Source organism: Ochotona curzoniae, unplaced genomic scaffold (genome assembly GCF_017591425.1).
Source record: "Ochotona curzoniae isolate NIBS_2020 unplaced genomic scaffold, NIBS_Ocur_1.0 contig_3291, whole genome shotgun sequence".
In the NCBI taxonomy this organism is placed as follows: Eukaryota; Metazoa; Chordata; class Mammalia; order Lagomorpha; family Ochotonidae; genus Ochotona; species Ochotona curzoniae.
In genome coordinates, this window is record NW_024465794.1 from 5,225 (window position 1) to 23,074 (window position 17,850).

At 56.4% G+C, this 17,850-nt stretch overlaps 1 pseudogene; it reads right to left on the reverse strand.

Moving 5' to 3' along the window:
* Positions 1-531: 531 nt before the first annotated feature.
* On the reverse strand, positions 532-6,510 carry LOC121156184 (annotated as a pseudogene).
* Positions 6,511-17,850: the final 11,340 nt, after the last annotated feature.

Here is a 17,850-nt window from a genome sequence, read left to right on the forward strand (position 1 = left end):
CTGACTAAGGACTGTCAGTTGGAGGGGCCGGGGTGGAGGGCACATCTGGCAGGAAGAGCAGGAAGGGTCCCCCTCAGCCTCCTGGACAGTACCCCTGCCTCCACCCCCTCCGCCAGCACGTATATGCCCAAAGGGACTTTGCCACCTGCAGGAGTGTGGCCATAGAGCACCTGATGGATGTTGGGGCAGCCCCTGGAAGGACCCATGGCTCAGAGCTCACCCTGCACATTTCTTGGCATGGGGTCCCAGGACACTCAGCTTGGCTCCCTCCACCCACGGGCTGGCTGGGCCGCCTCCAGGCCTGCAGTCCCAGGAGAGGGTCCCAAGGCCTCACCCTGCCCAGGTGCTTGGCTGCCCACACAGGGCGGCAGGGCAGGGAGCTGGCCAACCTGGGGGCTGCGGGGACAGGCACCAGCATGTTGGCCTAGGAGGGGAGCCGTCCACCCTTCTCGAAACCCACCAATCAGAGCTTTCCTTTCAGTCTCATGCAAAGGCCTTTCAATGTCAGAAATACTTCACAAGGAACATGTAGAAGAGTGACTGTTCAGATTTATTGTCACTTGAAGCAGAATGAGGGCAATCTGTAGGCTGCAGACACTCCTTAGAGCCGGCAACACGGGCCTCTGGAACTGCCCAGATTCCAAGGGTGGGGACACTGAAACCCCAGCATGGGCGAGCTGGGGGCTCTGTGGGCTGAGCGCCCTCCCCCTCCTCTGGGGCAGGGGCAAGGGCAGGGCACACCCGGGGGCCACGATTCTCACACAGAATGCTCCAGCTCCTTCCTGCACAGGTGCTTGGGAAGGGAGAAGGCGGAGAGAGTGTGTTGGGGCCATAACGACTTCCTCTAGCCGCCCAAGCACCCAAAAGGCAACTCAGAAAACTGCCCCATGGGCCTGAGCCAGGAGTGCCTGCACTTCTCGCCAACTACTGGGTCAGAGGGCAGCCAGGGCACACTGGGAAATAACTTCTGGAACATGACACAGCATAGCAGTATCTTTTCAGGTGGAAGAAGCCACTCTAGGCAGAGAGGACACTCAGAGCCTCCCCTGGCCCCCAGCCCCTCTGAGTCACTAGGCACGGTGGCCTAGTCGTCATAGCGGATCTGAGCCTGCAGCTTCTTGGTGAGGTAGCCTACCAGCACAGCCAGCAGCTGCTCCTGCAGGGTCGTCACTGCCTATGACAGAGCTGATGAGCTGAACAGCATCTGTCCAGTCCAGGTGCCGGATGATGGCAACGGCCTCATTAAAGAGCTTCTGCTGCTCGGCCGGGGGCAGCTCCATTAGGATCTGAGGCACGGGCTGGAACTGTCCACTTGTCATCCAGGCACCTAGCAGGCCCCCGACGGCCCCACCTGGAAAACAAGGGAGCCAGCAGTTAGGCCTGGGGCCACATGCCAGCCTCAGCTTCTCGCTGAGCCCATGAGGAGGGGGCCAGTGGTGGAGCTGGTCGGGTGGGCTCAGCTCTGCAGGCAGCAGGCAGGGCAGACCTCTGCTGCCCCTGCCTGTGGGAATGGATACCCAAGTGTACCTTGTCCTGATGGTAGCACCTATGTGGAGCAAAGCACAGCTGCCTGTGAGCCAAGTCTTCCTCAAGTGGCTTCCCACACCATCTCCTGCCTTGCAGACCAGGGAGCTGAGCTGCAAAGGGGCCCTGGAGGTCAAGTGGCTCAGCAGTGAGGCCCCACTTCCTCCCCTGGGGGCCCGACACTCCTTGCCCCAAGCCTAAGAAACTTGCCCTGAACTCAGGAGGTTAGAGATCCCAGGGACCCCGTCGATCATGCCATGGCATGGCCTACTGCTTGCCTTCCTGCTTCCTGACAGGGGCACACCACCATTTCCAACGGCAAACTGTGTCAACGTGAGGGTGTGCTCTGGGTAAGGTTCCACGCTAGTGGGAGGGGACAGAGGGCCTGAGTCCAGACTCAAGGACCTTCTGGAACTGGGCAGGTACACAACAGGACGGAAGCACGCGGAGTGGGCCTGCGGTTACATCGAAGGGATAGTTGCCAGTCTTGCCAGCCAATTTCTGCCACACACAACGGGGGATTCACATCTTTAAGATGCCTGTGTTCCAAAATATCAGCAATCAGATATCTAAGGGCGCAGCCCGTCTGGCCTCCAGGACTCACGCCTGCACAACAGCACGCAGGAAGGGAACAGCAGCTTCACAGCAGAAAATCCCAGTGCGTGTGACTCTCCTGAGGGAGCGGGGCCAGCCGACCCAGTGAGGCTGCATGGGCGCCCTGTACCCACCAGGAGTGGTGCAAAAGCCGTACGTTCACATCTGGGCTGATCTTCTGAAGGCCCGCGGCTCCTGTCTGACCACAAGGAACACGACAGACAACTCCAGTCGGACAGAAGGCCCACCAAGCACGGCAGCCGTCCTAACCATCAAGATTGTACAACCAAACACAGTCTAAACAAACAGGCACAGACCAGAGGTGACGAAGGAATCAAACAGGACTCTAGAATCAATAAAGGGCAGGGGTTCACTAACACTAAACCTGGTCATATCTGGGGATGGTGCTGTGGCACAGTAGCTTAAGCTGCTCATTGCAACACCAACATCCCATCCTGTAGCACTGGTTCAAGTCCCAGCTGCTCCACTTCCCACCCAGCTCCCGGTCACTATGCCAGAGAGAGCAGCAGATGGCCCCTGCCACCTGGGAGGCCAGCACGGAAGTCTTGGCTTCTGACTTCAGCCTGGGCCCATTGGAGAGTGAGCCTCCAGATACTGGACGAACCATGTCTTTGTCTCCTCTCTCTCTTTCAGTCACTCTGCTTTTCTTTTTTTTCTTATTATTTTTTTTCCTTTGCAGACAGAAAAATGTATTTGCGAAGGGACCAGGTGAGGAGGGAAGGGAAGGAAGGGGAAGCACCTGCAGAGAGAAAACCGAGAGGTGGGGTGCCTCTAGAGAGACGAGGGAGACAGAGACACCAAAGGTTTGAGGAAGCGTCTTGGGATTTTAAGCCTTTCCTGACCCCTCCTTGTTGGGCGAGCAACCTACAGGTAAGATGTTCCCCACTGGTGGTCTCTTAATTAGTTAGAAAATGGGTGGGCAATGCTGTGCCGCCCACCTTAGGTGTGGCCAAGACCTCAGCAGGCCTGGATGGTCTCAGATCCCCCTCTTGAAATCCCACAACCCACTTTTGGGGGCGGGGGGGGTGCGGAGAAGATGTCTTCTGGCTGCTTCCTGCTGAAATTGGGCGTTGTTTCAGTAAGGGGCCCCTAGAGATGTGGGATCCAGAGAGATGGTCCGGGTCATCCAAGTTGCCATGGCAGAAGTTGGTCTGGTTGTCATACAAGTTTGCATGTTCAAGGCCACCTGCAGTCTTGAGGATCCCTTGTGAAGTCTTCTCTCGGTTAAGTTGGGCCACGTGGCTCCCGTATAAGTCTATTTTTTCAGTCCCCACGTTGGGTGCCAGGGAAAATATGTTGCCAGAAATGCCTGGTGGGTTCTTTCCTCAGCTTAGTATAGACTTAAAAAGCTGGGAATCTGTTGCAGAGAGAAAAATTTATCTGCGAAGGGAGCAGGTGAGCAGGGAAGGGAAAGCGAAGGGGAAGCACGTGCAGAGAGAAAACCGGGAGGTGGGGAGACTCTCAAAAGAGGGAGGAGACAGAGACACCCACTCTGCCTTTCAACAAACAAATGTTAGAGAGAAAGGAAGGAAAGAATGGAAATCCCTAGTGAAACCCAAATGGAGTCTAGAACATGGTTCACGGTAGAGTGTCAGTGTTAGTTTTGTAGCCTTGACAATGACCCATGATACATGTTAACACTAGGGGAACTGGAACCAGGTGACAGACACATGGGCATTCTGTCTATGCACTTCCTGTAAATCTATTATTCTTCCAGACTGCAAAATTTATTTAAAAAAAAATCCTGAACCATGGGCCAGAGATGGGGTGTTGGGCAAGGGGTGGGGGACACGCCCTGGTTCACTTCCCACATGACCACAATGGCCGAGGATGGGCCAGCCAAGCTCAGCAGCCAGGAACTCCATCTGGGTCTCCCCATGACTGGCAGGGGATAAGCAGGCAGCTAGTTTAGGAGCTGCTGCCCTGGAAGTCCCGTGACCAACAAGGCCTCCTCCTCCGAACCCGCCCCTGTGTAAAGCTATCCTCCTGCTTGTCAATCAAAACACCCCTTTTCCCAGATTCATCTGTTCCATCCCAGACTTGAGAGGAAGGCAGCAGGAAAATACACAGCTCCAGGAGGTGCCAGCCGCTGTTCCTCCACTCCACCTCTCCTCCCCGCCCCACAACCTTGTAAAAGATTTTTCTTTCATTATTTGAAAGGCAGAGTTACCGAGATAGAGAGGGAGAGATCTTTCATCTGCAGCTTCATTCCCCAAAGGACAACAACCAGAGCTGGGCCAGGCTGCCCAGGAGCCCAGAACTGCTCCCTGGTCTCCCTCGTTGGGTGCAGGGGCCAAGCCTCAGCGCCCTCTCCACTGCTTCCCCAGGCACCTGAGCAGGGAGCTGGATGGGAAGCAGAGCAGCAGGACCCACATGGGATGCAGCTTAACCCACTCCACCACCACACTGGCCTCAGCCCCAAGTCCTGGTGGCTGGCTGCTCTGGACTGGGTCAACGACTCTCCCAGGAAGAGCAGCACTCTGGGGAAGGCAGACCAGCTAATGTCCACGCTCCTGAACTCCCCATGACACCAGTGAAATGCTTGGAGCTGACAGGAGTTGTATCCATCGGCACTAACCCTGTATGAGAACATCCATACTTGATTTAGAGCAGCACTTAACACACAGATTCTCCAGGAATATCGACCAGCAAATTACTAGTTATTGGAAATGAGAAAATTGCTTTGTTTTCTCCGTAAAATGATGCTAGCACCCAAGACAAAGAGCTGGATGTAGCAGTGCCCTGCTTCCTGCCAAGTCCCGGGTCTCCACCAGCTTTTACTCAGTTTCAGCAAACTGTGTTCCCAGGGGGTCCTGGGACGTGCCTAGGTGGCCAGGGGGTCCCGGAGGTGGTGGGGACAGACTCAGGAGGTCACTGAGGAAGGAGGTCTGGTCTCCTGCCTGCCTGGCTCCTTCCGGGACGGCGAGGAGCTGATGTCAGCACTGGCTGAGCTTCGGCACGTGCAAAGGGAACATGGTGGAGGGGCCTTCTGGGGTTTATCCTCCTCGTACCTGTGGCCTTTTTCCTGGAAGGTCCTTGAATGTCAGTCCTGCCTCCAGGGGGAGAACAGCGCAGGAAGCCCAGGCAGTGAGCTGGGAAGCAGTCGGCAGCCTGGGCTGAAAAGCAGCTGCTTGGTGGCCTACAGCCATGGACAGAGGCCTCCCATCAGCCCGACGCCCAGCACGGAGGAGGCGCTGCTAACAGGCACAGCGCCCAATGCAGCAGGACCCAGGCAGACAGCAGCCTGAGGATCCCAGCTCAACAGCAGTGCAGGATGCGGCTGGGCCTCACCCGGCTGGCTCACTGCAGTCTAGCTGAGGGTTCAGGCCGCGGCCTGAGCCAGGACACAGGAATCCCTCCTGCCCCTCATCAGAAAGAAGTACTTTGGGGCCTGGCACAGTAGCCTAGTGGCTAACGTCCTCACCTTGCATGCTGCTGCACTGCCCTTCCAGCTCCCTGCTTGTGGCCTGGGAAAGCAGTGCAGGATGGCCCAAGGCCTTGGGACCCTGCACCCACATGGGAGACCTGGAAGAAGCTCCTGGCTCCTGGCATCACATTCGTTCAGCTCTGGCCATTGGGAAAACTTGGGCAGTGAACCAGCAGACAGAAGCTCTTTCTCTCTGTCTCTCCTTCTCTCTGTGAAGCTGGCTTTCCCATAAAATAAATAAAGTAATAAATAAATCTTCTCAACAAGGACGCACCTTCATCCCAGCTCTGAGAACCAACTGGGAAATGAGCCAAGCTCTCGTTCCCAGCCATTGCAGGCTGCCCAGGAGGGCCGGCCCTGGGGCGGAGGCGCTGTCTGTGCTGTTCCCTGCACTGACTTTGTGCTTCCAGAAGGAGGACGCGCCAGCTGCTGCAGACCAGCCATGCAACATCTGCTCGTGGTCACATGTGCCGCAGACACCAGCTTCCTTCCTGGCTCCCTTCCAAAAGGACCTGTGATGCTGCTGCTGAGCGAACCCAGAACCCATGGACACAGGCCGGTAGGGGAGCGGGGAGGCTGGGGCCAGGGTCCCCCCACCTGCCTGCGAGAGCAGACTGGTGCTGGAGGTGTGGGAGACATGGGCGCTTATGAGCCATTCACAGGCTAGATTCTGCACATACACGCATTCCACAGAGGAGAGGCCACTGAGTCCTCGTCCCTGTGTGCACCCTTCTCCTCCAGGACACCCTCCCAGCTGACCATCCCAGCAAGACACTTCACTTACCGACAGCAAGTCCTGCTGGACCACCCATCAGGCCGCCCATGAAGGCCGCAGCTCCTGTGACCAGGGCGCCCTTGCCCGAGTGCTTGACAGCCGCTTTCATTTTCTTGTTCTCAGAAAGGGTGCACAACAGCTTTATAATGTCTTCCACCCTGATGGGCATCCTGGCCGGCCTTGGGGAAGGACAAAGGAGACAGCTCTTGTGAGCAGATGAGCCCCTGTGTCCTGGAGGGGGCAGCGGCCCCACTGCGTGTCACGGGAGAAGCCCCTGCCCCCGGAACGCAGGGTGAAGGCTAGTCATGGGCAACAGAAGCAGCAGAGGCAGATACAGGGGGCCCCTGCGATCAGGTGCTCAGCACATCCATTCGGGGGCAGCGCTGGCCCTTCCTGCCACACCTGCTCCTCCCTCAGCTGAGCCCACACTGACCCGCGGAGCCTGGCGTGTGCCATGATGTCTCAAGGGCCTCGTGGCCCCTTCTGAGTCATAGGGCATCTGCACCAAGCATGGGGCCCACAAATGGCATCTGCTGGGCTCCTCATCTCTGGCTCCCAGAAGGTGCCGGTAGAACAGACACAAGGTGCCTAGGCTGGGTGTGGAATGCCGCAGGCTCCAAAGGGCTCTCAGTCACACACACACACACACACACACACACACACACACACACGTTCTTCCTCCCCCTCTCGCTCCACACATGGGCCACCTGACAGCACACACAGGGCAGGCACTTTGTGCTCTGCTCTCAGCCAAGGCAATCTGAGGGGCCAGCCAGAGCATCCGGGCCCCTGCCACCCATGTGGGAGACCTGGAATGGCTCTGGCCTGCCAGCCCTGTTGCCAGCATTTGGAGAGGGAACCAATAGATTGAGGGCTGATCTCATTCCTTCTATCATTCTCCACGTTTTAAGTAACTGAAAACAACTAAACATTTTAAAACACCCAGGGACGAATGTTTTTAAGATGAAGCAATCAGAGACTGAGTAAACCGAGGCAAGGAGCAGGTGCATGCACGGATGTCCCCCTCCTCCTTTTTTTAAATAACAGCAAACTTTGCCTCATTTTAAATTTATTTTTTACTGCTGTATTGGAAAGGCAGAGTTACAGAGATAAAGAAACACGGAGAAAGAGAAAGAGAGAGAATCTTCCATCCACTGGTTTGCTCCTCAAATGCAGCAACGGGCAGAACCAATCCAGGAGCTTCTCCTGGGTCTCCAACATGGGACACAATGAACAAGTCCCACAAGGATCATCCCCTGCTGCCTTCCCAGGTCATAGTAAAGAGCTGGATCAGAAGTGGAACAGCCAGGACTTGAACTGGGGACCATACAGGATGCTGGTGCTGTGGGCAGCAGCTTTACCTGCTGTGGCCATGGCTCTGCTCCTGAGGGATGGATTTTTATTCTAATGACCTTTAGAATAATGGCCTGTGTCAGGACACTTAACACTGCTGCTAGGAAACTTGACACATTACCTGCCCTGAGAAGGAACAAGCAGGAATCAGGAGCCGTCAGGCTGGCAGTGCCAGGAGCAAGTCACACGCCACTGAGCTGGATCCTCTCCACACAGGTTGTTCTCACAGCTCTGTCCTCACCAACTTCCTGCCCTTTCCTAGCTGAATGCTGCCACGGCTGCTACAGGCCTGGGATGGAGGGAGCGAGGGCAGACTCCACTGCTCAGCAGCTCTGGCTTACGTGACCTGCACGGACCCCAAGTCCGAGGTCTGACGTGGCACAGATCCAGCCCTGGGAGCTAATGCCAGCGTGTAGAACACCACGCACCCACCTGGCCGCCTCGTGCTGGGTGCTCAGAGCTTCTTGGCAGCCCCAGGAAGGGCAGAGCGTGGCCCCTGCACACTTTCCTTCCTTCTTTCCTCTGACAAGCCACATCTGTGACGCCCCTGGCACACAGGAATCTCTCAGGTCTGTGTCAGATCCGGGGTGGGGAAAGAGTGTTTGCGGGCAACAAGACGCTACAAGGACACGGAGCGGGACTGGGTGCTGGCGCTTTCACTCACTCCTTCCTGCGCGTGCTGCACGAGGCTCTCTCCAGATGTGTCTGTTTGGCCAAGCGGCAGGTGGAAGACAACCGAGCGGAGGCCTGACAGGGCTGTCCAAGGGCTGGAAGACACGCAGGTGACCAGTCCCTGCCCTGGCTGCCTGGTGTCCAGCCAGCTGGACGGGCTCCTCCCTGGAAGGTGCTGGTCAAGGATTTTGCACAACAATGTTGCTTATCCCAGGGAAGGCGCTGGGCCTGGCCAAGGCCCCACCCAGAAAGGGGGAGCCAGAAGGAGGTATATTTCTTGGTTTGCCTTGGTCTTGAAAAACCATGCCAACAAAGTTAGTCTAATATCAAATACGACAACGAAAGGAATTGCTCTGACAGTGAAACCTCTCAAAAGGCTGAAATCCTGCCGGTAAACTGAGTCACCTGCTCTTGCAGCAGCTCTGGTTTATCTACAAGCTACTCATCCTGCCAATTACAGCACACCTGTTTGCCCAGGACTGGGAAGTGCCCTCCCGAGGAGAAACTTTGACCCCAGACACTCAAGGGCTAATCAGGCTTCCAAAGCCACCCCAACCTCCACTGAGCCCAGGCGAGGGAGGACCTGACTTCTGCTGCACTTCAAGAAGCTGCACCTTGGGATCCGGCGCAACAGCATAGCAGTTAAAGTCCTTGCCTTGAACACAGCGGGATTCCACATGGGCACCGGCTCTAATCCCGGAGACCCTGCTTTCCTTCCAGCTCCCTGCCTGTGTGGCTTGGGAATGCAGTCGAGGATGGCCCAAATCGCTCCACCCCACAGTTCCTTGAAGCATTCTAGAAGTCATTGCACCAGAGACTCTGATGGAAGCCAGGTGTAACCCCAGCTCCTGAGCCTCTGCTTTAAAAGCTCCGCTGCCTGAGGTCTCCGGGCTCGCCCTCCCAGTGCAGGCTCCTGGTGTGCACTGGACAAGAAGGGGTGTCGCAGGGAGCAGGAGGGCACTCAGAGGGGACAGGCCTCACAGGGGAGGGAGGGAGACCTCCCCCCCCGCCCAGATCACACTTGTTTCACACTCACAGCTGCCCATGAACAGGCCCACGTCACAGGAAGTCCAGCTGCTAGGCGCTAGAGGAGGCAAAGGTCAACTGGAAATTGTAACCACCCTGTTTCGGCTCTTGTGGTGGGGGAGGGGGAAGGTCTCTGCTTGGCACAGGGAGATCTGCCCACTCTGGGGGCCTGGGGCCTGGGGGGGCTTCAGGGCAACACAGACCTCCACACACCATTTTACAAAATACAAACAAGGAGACCAAAGGCGCGTTCTTCTCTGGGGAACCAAACCTCATCTTCCCACCAGCACATGCCCCAGCGCTGTGCTCACGAGTGGACCCCAGCAGCGAGCACCAAGGGGTGAGCTGGTAGTTACCACTGGAATGCAGCGTGTTAAGCCCCTGTCTGTGGCACTGGTATCCCATATGGGTGCTAGTTCAAGTCCTGGCTGTTCCACTTCCAATTCAACTTGCTGCTCATGCCCTTGGGAACACAGCCAAAGAAGGTCCTAGTGCTTGGGATTCTGAACTCCCATGGAGACCTGGGAAAAAGCTCCTGTCTTCCGCTGGGCATGACCATTGGCTGTGGCAACAGAAGATCTGGGAAGTGAGGCAGCAGATCTCTCCCCGCCTCCCCCTCCCCAACAGCACCTTTCAAATAAATTTATACACTACCTGAACCCAGCAACCTGCTCGTGGCCTGGGAAAGTAGTAGAGGTTGACCTGAGGTCCTGGATCGCTGCATCCACATGGGAGGCCCACAAGAAGCTCCTGGCTCCTGATTTTGGATCAGCTCAGTTCTGACCATTTCAGCCATTTGGGGAGTGAAGCAATGGATGGTAGACCTTCTCTATCTCTCCTTTTCTTGCTTTCTTTTTCTTTTTAAGCTGTATTTATTTTTATTGGAAAGGCAGATATTCAGAGAGGAGGACAGACAGAGAGGAATATCTTCTGTCCGATGTTTCACTCCCCAAGTGACCACAACCACTAGTGTTGTGACAATCTGAAGCCAGGAGCCTTATCCTCTGGTCTCTGACGTGGTCAGTCTTGGGCCATCCCCGACTGCTTTCCCAGGCCACAAGCAGGGAGCTGGATGGCAAGTGGAGCTGCTGGGATTAGAACCTTAGAATCGGCGCCCATATGAGATCCCAGTGCATTCAAGATGAGAACTTTAGCCGCTAGGCCAGGGCCCCGGGATCTTCCTTTTCACTGTAAGTCTCTTTCAAATAATAATAATAATAATAAATAAATAAATCTTGAAACAATTTTTTTTAATCCCTAAGATGTCACACACTTTGCTGGTATCTTCTGAAATCTCTGCTTTTCTGGGTAGCCATGCAATCTTTGGCTATCCTGGCTGAGAAGGGGCTCACCTGCCCCTGACCCCCAACACACACACACACACACACACGCACACTCACACGCACAGCAGGCACTGCCCTGACTGCCACAGCCCCACCAGCCCCTGCACCTGATCCACCTCACAGCCTCTAAAAGCATCCCCAGTGGCTCTGGAAAAGGCTACAGCAGCCTCCCAACCGCACCCAAACCAACCACACTTCCTAAACCCCCACCGATTCTTCCTGGTCACCTGCCATGGCAAGGCCAGGCGTGCTGCCCTAAGCAGGTGTTGTGCTTGGACAGCACCCACACCAAGGGACTGCGGGAGCACCTGAGTCCTAAAGTCATGTTTCCTCATAAGGAAAATGAAAAACACCGAGAGAGTTCACCCTGGCACCGTGAGGGTCGGGCCAGCGGCAGGAACGGGACCTCAAATCCCTCCCAGGACTCCAGGCCCGATGCGCCAGGGGCGCACCCTCCCCGCGCCGGCGTAGCGCAGGAGGCCAAAGGCCGAAGGCTCAGCCCCGCCCTCGCCCTCCTCGCCCTCCTCGCCCTCCTCGCCCTCCTCGCCCTCCTCGCCCTCCTCGCCCTCCTCGCCCTCCTCGCCCTCCTCGCCCTCCTCGCCCTCCTCGCCCTCCTCGCCCTCCTCGCCCTCCTCGCCCTCGGCCACACCTTTACCTGGCGGCCAGGCCGGCCGGGTGTGCGCGCCTGTGAGATCCAAAGGCCACTCGCTTGTCCGGGGAGACTGGCCAGCGGGCGCTCCCGAGCCCCGGGAGCCCACAGCGTCTGCGCCCGGCCCCGGCCGCTGCCCCACGCGCGCCGCCGAGGGTGCCCAGGCGGCGGTGGCCCGGGTGGAGGTGGCCCGGGTGGAGGTGGCCCCGGTGGAGGTGGCGGTGGCCCCGGCGGTGGTGGCGGCCGGCGCGCTAGCTCCGCCTCCCCGCCTTCCGGCGCCGGTTCCCGGGGGCCTTCCGGGTCGGCTGGCGCTGGTCTCCGAGCCCGGAGGCCGCTTGACAGGGCAGGTTCCCTGGGCGCTGGCCAGGACTCGTGACCTCGGGCCTGGCTAGTCCCTTCGACTGGCATTGGGATGCAGGAGGACCAGAGCTGACTGGGCCTGGAGAGGCGCTAGCTCAGCTGGGAGTCCACCCTGCTCCTCACCCGCTCCCTCCCCCATGCACCTGTGGGGCTCCTGCTGACCTGCCTCACCTTGAAGGGGCCCCCTGGGTGGCAAGCGCTTTCCTGGGTAGGGACAGGACACAGGGGCACTGGGGGGTCGACATGACAGGTTGCAGCTCTCTGCGCTTGTAAGTGAACACACACATAGATTAAATGATTTTTAAAGGAAATTTGTCTAAGTATATTTGAAAGGCGCATTTTGCAGAAATTTCTGTCATCCCTGGTGCATTCCCCAGATGCCACAGTGGCCAGAGCTGAGCCAGTCCTGGAGCCCCGAGCTCCTGTGGGTCTCGGAGCTGAGCCAGTCCTGGAGCCCCGAGCTCCTGTGGGTCTCGGAGCTGAGCCAGTCCTGGAGCCCCGAGCTCCTGTGGTCTCCCACATGAGTGTTGCATCCCAGGGACTTGGGCCATCCTCTGCTGCCTTCTCTGCCATACACAGAGAGCTGGCTCAGAAGTGGAGAAGCCGGAATATGAACTAGCACCTGTATGGGATGCTGGCCCCACAGGGGGTGGCTTAGCTTTCTGTGTCACTACACTGAACCTGAGGGTTTTCCTTTTTCTTTCCCCACACTCCCCATTTTTTAAAAATGAGATTTATGTAATTTAAAAATTATTAAAAGGTACAGTTGTTGACAATAATCTCTGTGCTGGCTCACTGCCCACATTTCTGCAACGGCCACAGCCAGGGTTGTGGCAGGTGGAAGTCAGGAGTTTTCTGGGTTTCCCATGTGGGTGTAGGAGCCCCAGGTTGGATTAGCAGGAAGCTGAATCCGGAGTGGAACAGGTGCCACAAAACCCGGTGCCCAGAGGTGGTGGTGGTGGTGTTGTTGTGATGTGCTAATCAGCATTTGGTGATTGACCAGAGTGGACCTTCAGCTGTCCCGTGATGCACAGGGGCTTCTGGGCTCTGGGCTTGACAATGACAAATTGATTGTAGGGTCTAAGCTAAAGCCGGGGATGGTCCAGGGGGAAGGCAAAGGCAAGAGGGGCCAGGGGTACAGGAGGGCCTGAGGAGAGCAGGAAGGCCCATTTCTCAAGTTCTACCCAGGGCCATGCCCCCAGAGACCCGAGGAATAGCCTGAACCATCTCAAATCTGAAAGAGGCTTCTGGAGTTCTCCATGAGTGCGCGTGCGGGAGGACGCTGCAAATTATTTGACAGGGGCTCCAGTTTGAGTCCCAGCTGCTCCACTCTGATCCAGCTGTCTACTAATGGTACATAGGATAGGAAAGCAGCATACGATGGTCTAAGTGCTTGGGTGCCTGCCAGCCATGTTGGTGACCTGGAAGAAGATGTTCCTGGCATTGGTCTGACACAGTACCAGCCAGATGAGCCAGTGGATGAAACTCTACCTCTTCTGTCACTCACACACACACACACACACACACACACACACACACACACACACACAAATACTGATTTAAAAACAAAATGAATCTGTTAGAAAGCCAAGAACACAAAGCCTTGTCCCTGGCCATGCCTTCCCCACTCGTCTTGTGTTCAGGAGAACTGCTGCCGGGCATTGCCCAGGCCTTTCCCTCGCTGCTTTCCCTTGTCCCATGCCCCAGCAGGTGCCCTTGCACACAGCTGAAGGGCCACTGTAAAGAGTGTCCAGGCACAGGGGGAGCTTCCATGAAGCCATGGGGAAGTAGCACAAGGAAGATAGCAGAGGCAGGGCCACGGGCCAGGCTGTGCAGGGCACTGCTGGGTCGGGTGGCTGCCTGCAATGGGGCTGCTAGCTCACCAGTCTCTTGCTCTTCTCAACCTCCCACTGCCTTGGATCTGAGTAGAAACAGAAGGGGGGCACAGACTGAGTGCAGAGGGCTCTCCCTGGAAAGGGAGTGTGAGAACCCGAGGGAGGCCCTTCAGGCCACATTCCCTTCCCTGTAGGCTGGGAAGCCAAGGCCCCTGAGAGCAGCCACACCCTGATGCTCGGTCAGGGTCATGGCAGGACAAGTAACCATGACCACTGCTCTGGCTTCTCCAGGTTCTCCTGGCATCTGATCTCCCACTGGCTCTGCCAAAGCTCCCAGTGTCCAACTTGGACCAGATTGTTCCAACAGTCCAAACAGGCCTGGGGAGGGGAGAGTGAGGCACACAGGCAGGCACAGCCAGGCACTTCTGGACAAAAACAAAGGGAAGTTTCAGTCCTTGGAGCATCTGCATGGGGGTCCTGCCAGGCTCTCTGATTCCAAAGAACAGGCTTTCTGGAGGGCAGTGACTGCCCACTGTGTCTCCCCAGCCAGAAGGGAGCAAACCTTCAGGAACTGGGGGGCGGGAGAGAGGGGAGCTTCCCCTGCCCCATTGCGTGAGACCCCCACACATCACGTCCTCCCAGCACCAGGCAGAGGCCGACTCAGGAAGCTGTGTTTGGAGACACGCGTGATGTGGGTGGTGCCCACATGAATTTCCAGTCCAGCCTCTGGCCTCCCGTAGCCACAGAAACCTTCAGTGGAGACCAGGATTATCATAGAGAGGAAGAGAATTTATTTGCCAAGGGGGAACAAACACACATTCATGCGCAACAGTGGGCTGCCCTGCACGTAGAGAGCAAGAGGGAGGAACAGGACTAAGGCCGCGAGCAGGAGATGTGCATCAAAGCAGTGGGGAGGAAGACCGGAGTGCGGCCCACAGGGCAAAGCCTGCTGCCTCTTCTTGTAAGGCCTGGGGTTGGATCTGAGCATGCTCACTCAGGAGCATCCTAAGAAGTGGAGCATGTCAGACTGACAGTTAAGGCAACAGCATCACTTTGCAGGGGTGTGAATGTTCCAGCTCCCTAGGTTTGACCTGTCTGGTTGCAGGTGTTCCTCACTGGTCCAGCCCCACGCTGGTGGGCTTTTCTGTGTGTTTCCTCAGCACTCTTCCCTTTGCTGCACATCTTCTGCTCAGTGGGGAAGCATCTCATGCAGAAGTGGGCAGGTGGAGCGTGCACTGGGGCTAAAAGTCAGGCAGAGGAAGAGGAGGATGGCGACATCACCAACAGGGTGGGATGAGTCCAGGCCTGATGAGAGTGAGACCCAGAGCTAGGCAGAGACGTGAGAGAAGAACCTGGAAGGCAGAGGAAGCAGAAGTACACAGACACCAGGGTGGGTGGGGCTGTTCCTGGGACAGGCAAGGGGCCGGGAAATGGCCCACGTGGCTGGAGCTGAGTGTGCAGGGGAGGAGGTAGCAGAGATGGAGCTGGAGGGGAGCAGAGATGAAACCCCAAGGGTGTTGCAGAGCATCCTCTGGATTGCAGTGAGGCAGGAGCTGTGGGAGTCCTCGTGGCAGAGCAGCTGGTCTAAGTCCCCTTTGTAAAAGGGCGAGGCCAGAGAAGGCCAGGGGAAGAAGTACTTGCGCTGTGCTGGTTGGTGGCTGTGGTTGGTGCAGGCGTGCAGAGGGATGGGTGATGGGGTCGCAGGATCTCTGTTCTAGGATGTGAGGTTGGAGGTTCCTGTGAGACATGGAGAGACTGTGTGGGCTGAGAGGCATCCTGGCTCACAACACATCTGGGAATTACAAGTGACTAATCCATGAGTAGGTGGGCGGCCCATGTGAGTGAGCGTGGGCAGAGAGCGGGTGAGGCAGAAGGGAACAGGACTCACTCATTCAAGTCCCTCCCAGCCTGACATGGATCAACCCCAGGCCAAACCGCAGGCTGATTTCATATTCCAGCAGAAGCTCCAGGAAGCCTTGTCTGGGTGGCACATCGTCCTCCTGTCCATTTCTAGGGGCAAGCAAGCCAAGAACCTTGGGGAGCACAGCGAGGAGAGCCCTGGAAATGGGCCTCGAGCCAGGAGAGTCCAGGCCTTATGGTTCAGGGAGGGGAGTGGCAGCAACCAGGGGCGCAGAAAGACCAGGCAAGTGAGGGTCGGGAGGCCAGGGGAGGGGGAACCGTTGGTCATGCCAGTCTGTCCACGTTCAAGGAAGAGCCGCCTGAGGATTGTCCCTGGGGCAGCAGAGGGAGGACAGCAGAGAGCTGGGTAAGAGCTTTGTGCATGGCAGGTACAGACACCTGCTGGAGAAACAGGAGGAGTGCTGGTGAGAGACTCCACTGGGGGGCAGCGGCTCCAGATGTGAAGGGGTTTGTCTCTGAGCCAGTAACCTCTCACCTGAGGATGTTGTGGGCGTGCTGGGCCAGGCTAAAGCCAAGGGTCAGGAACTGCATCCAGGTCTCACACATGGGAGGAGGAACTCCAGCTGCTTCCCAGGCATGTCACCAGGAAGCTGGAGTGGAAGCAGAGCAGCCAGGACTGGAACCAGGTGTGCTGACACTGATGGGGGAGTTGTGAAATTGTGATGCGATGTGCTGGACCACAACTCCTGCCCTGGTAGTGGTCTGCATAACTGATGAAGGAGGCTGACATGATTTTTACATGCAAATTGCTCATTTTAACCCGGTCATTTCTTTTTATTGGGGTTATGCAAGTTCTTTATGCAAAGGTACTTCAAGATTTCGTCCAAAAATGGAATGAAAAGATGAGTTACTTTAGGACAAATGATTCTTACATATGGACAGGTTTTTTATTATTATTTTCATAGCACACATTCTTTGTAAGCTTTGGCGAGATCTCTCATCTATTCTAACCTTTAGCCCCTCGTTGGATAGATCTTTTGTGCTTATTTTCTCCCATCCTATATTTTTTTCCCCTTAATTATGCCCAAAACACAAATGTCTTGGGTCTTGATGAAATCCCTTTCACTTTTTCTTCCTTTGTCACTCTGTTTTTGCGTCAGCCACCACTGTCCAGCCAAGCTCACAAGGATTTCATCCAAGGGCATCACAGTTGGAGTACTTACATGTAATTCTGTGACACATTCTGGCTTAGAGGACATGGGCTCCATCTTCACTGTTTGCATGGTGTCCATGCGGCTGCCCAGTGTTATTTGTTGAAGACCATTATCTCCCGAGGAACTGTCCTCATACCCTGGTTGGAGCGTTTGCTGGAGGGAGAAGGAGGCTGCCCTGCTGAGGGTGCAATGTGGAGGAAGGGGACGGGTCGGGCCCTGGATTCCGTGGAGGTGCTGGCAAGGGCGACAGCATAGACAGGGTGTGGGGGTCCAGATGGGGCCAATGGGCACTCTCTTCTCCTTAGTGAGGCAGGTCACCGTGACACGAGGACCACCAGCAGGTCCCCACCTGGAAGAGGTGACCTCAGAGGGAGGAACACTGGTCTGGGAAGGTAGGGCGTCTTGGCTTGATTAAAGCAGCTAGGTAGACTCTCATCTGCGTGGGAAGAAGGGCTGGGGAAGCACACTTAGTGCTGTAGCACAAGAAGGAGAACAGGACAAACTGGACAACTACCCCAAGCAAACGGTGACAGCAAATCTCAGTGCATGGAGCCAACGGACACTGGGAGGGTGACATCATCCTCGGGTCAGTGACATCAGCAGCACGTCAGAACTCTCCACACCACCTGGACAGAACCCTCGGAGTAAGTACACTGAGACTCTGGGTTGATAGGAGGTGCTGGTTCCTCATCCCTGGTACTGGGTGTGTGGAAATCATGAGTGGTTTTCCCTTTGTCTCCCCCCTTTCCCCAGAAAAAAGAAGAAATAGCAACTTTGGATGCAATGAGTTCACCCCACTGTCCCTAAACCTTGACTTTCCTCACCCTGATCAACCATGTAATCATTGTTTAAAAATAGCATTTACATATAAAAAAGAGGAGCTGAAGAAAATGGGAATTTCTAAAGAAAACAGATTTCTGCACAGTGGAATAAAGACACAAGCCCGGAAGGAGGCCCAGCACTGCACCTTCAGGGCCTGCTCCTGCCTGGCAGCCCCGTCAGAGGGTTCAGCCCTCTCCCTGCGCAAACGCAGAATGGTCCCCCCGCCCTGTACCAAGGTGGCTGTCAGCTGTGATAACACAGTGCTGAGAAGGACCGGGGAGGAGTGGGGGGAGTCCACACCCATGATTTCCCCAAAGAGGAAAGAGGGCAGGACACGGGCCCGTATCCATGTGCACAAGAACGGCAGCCTGTATG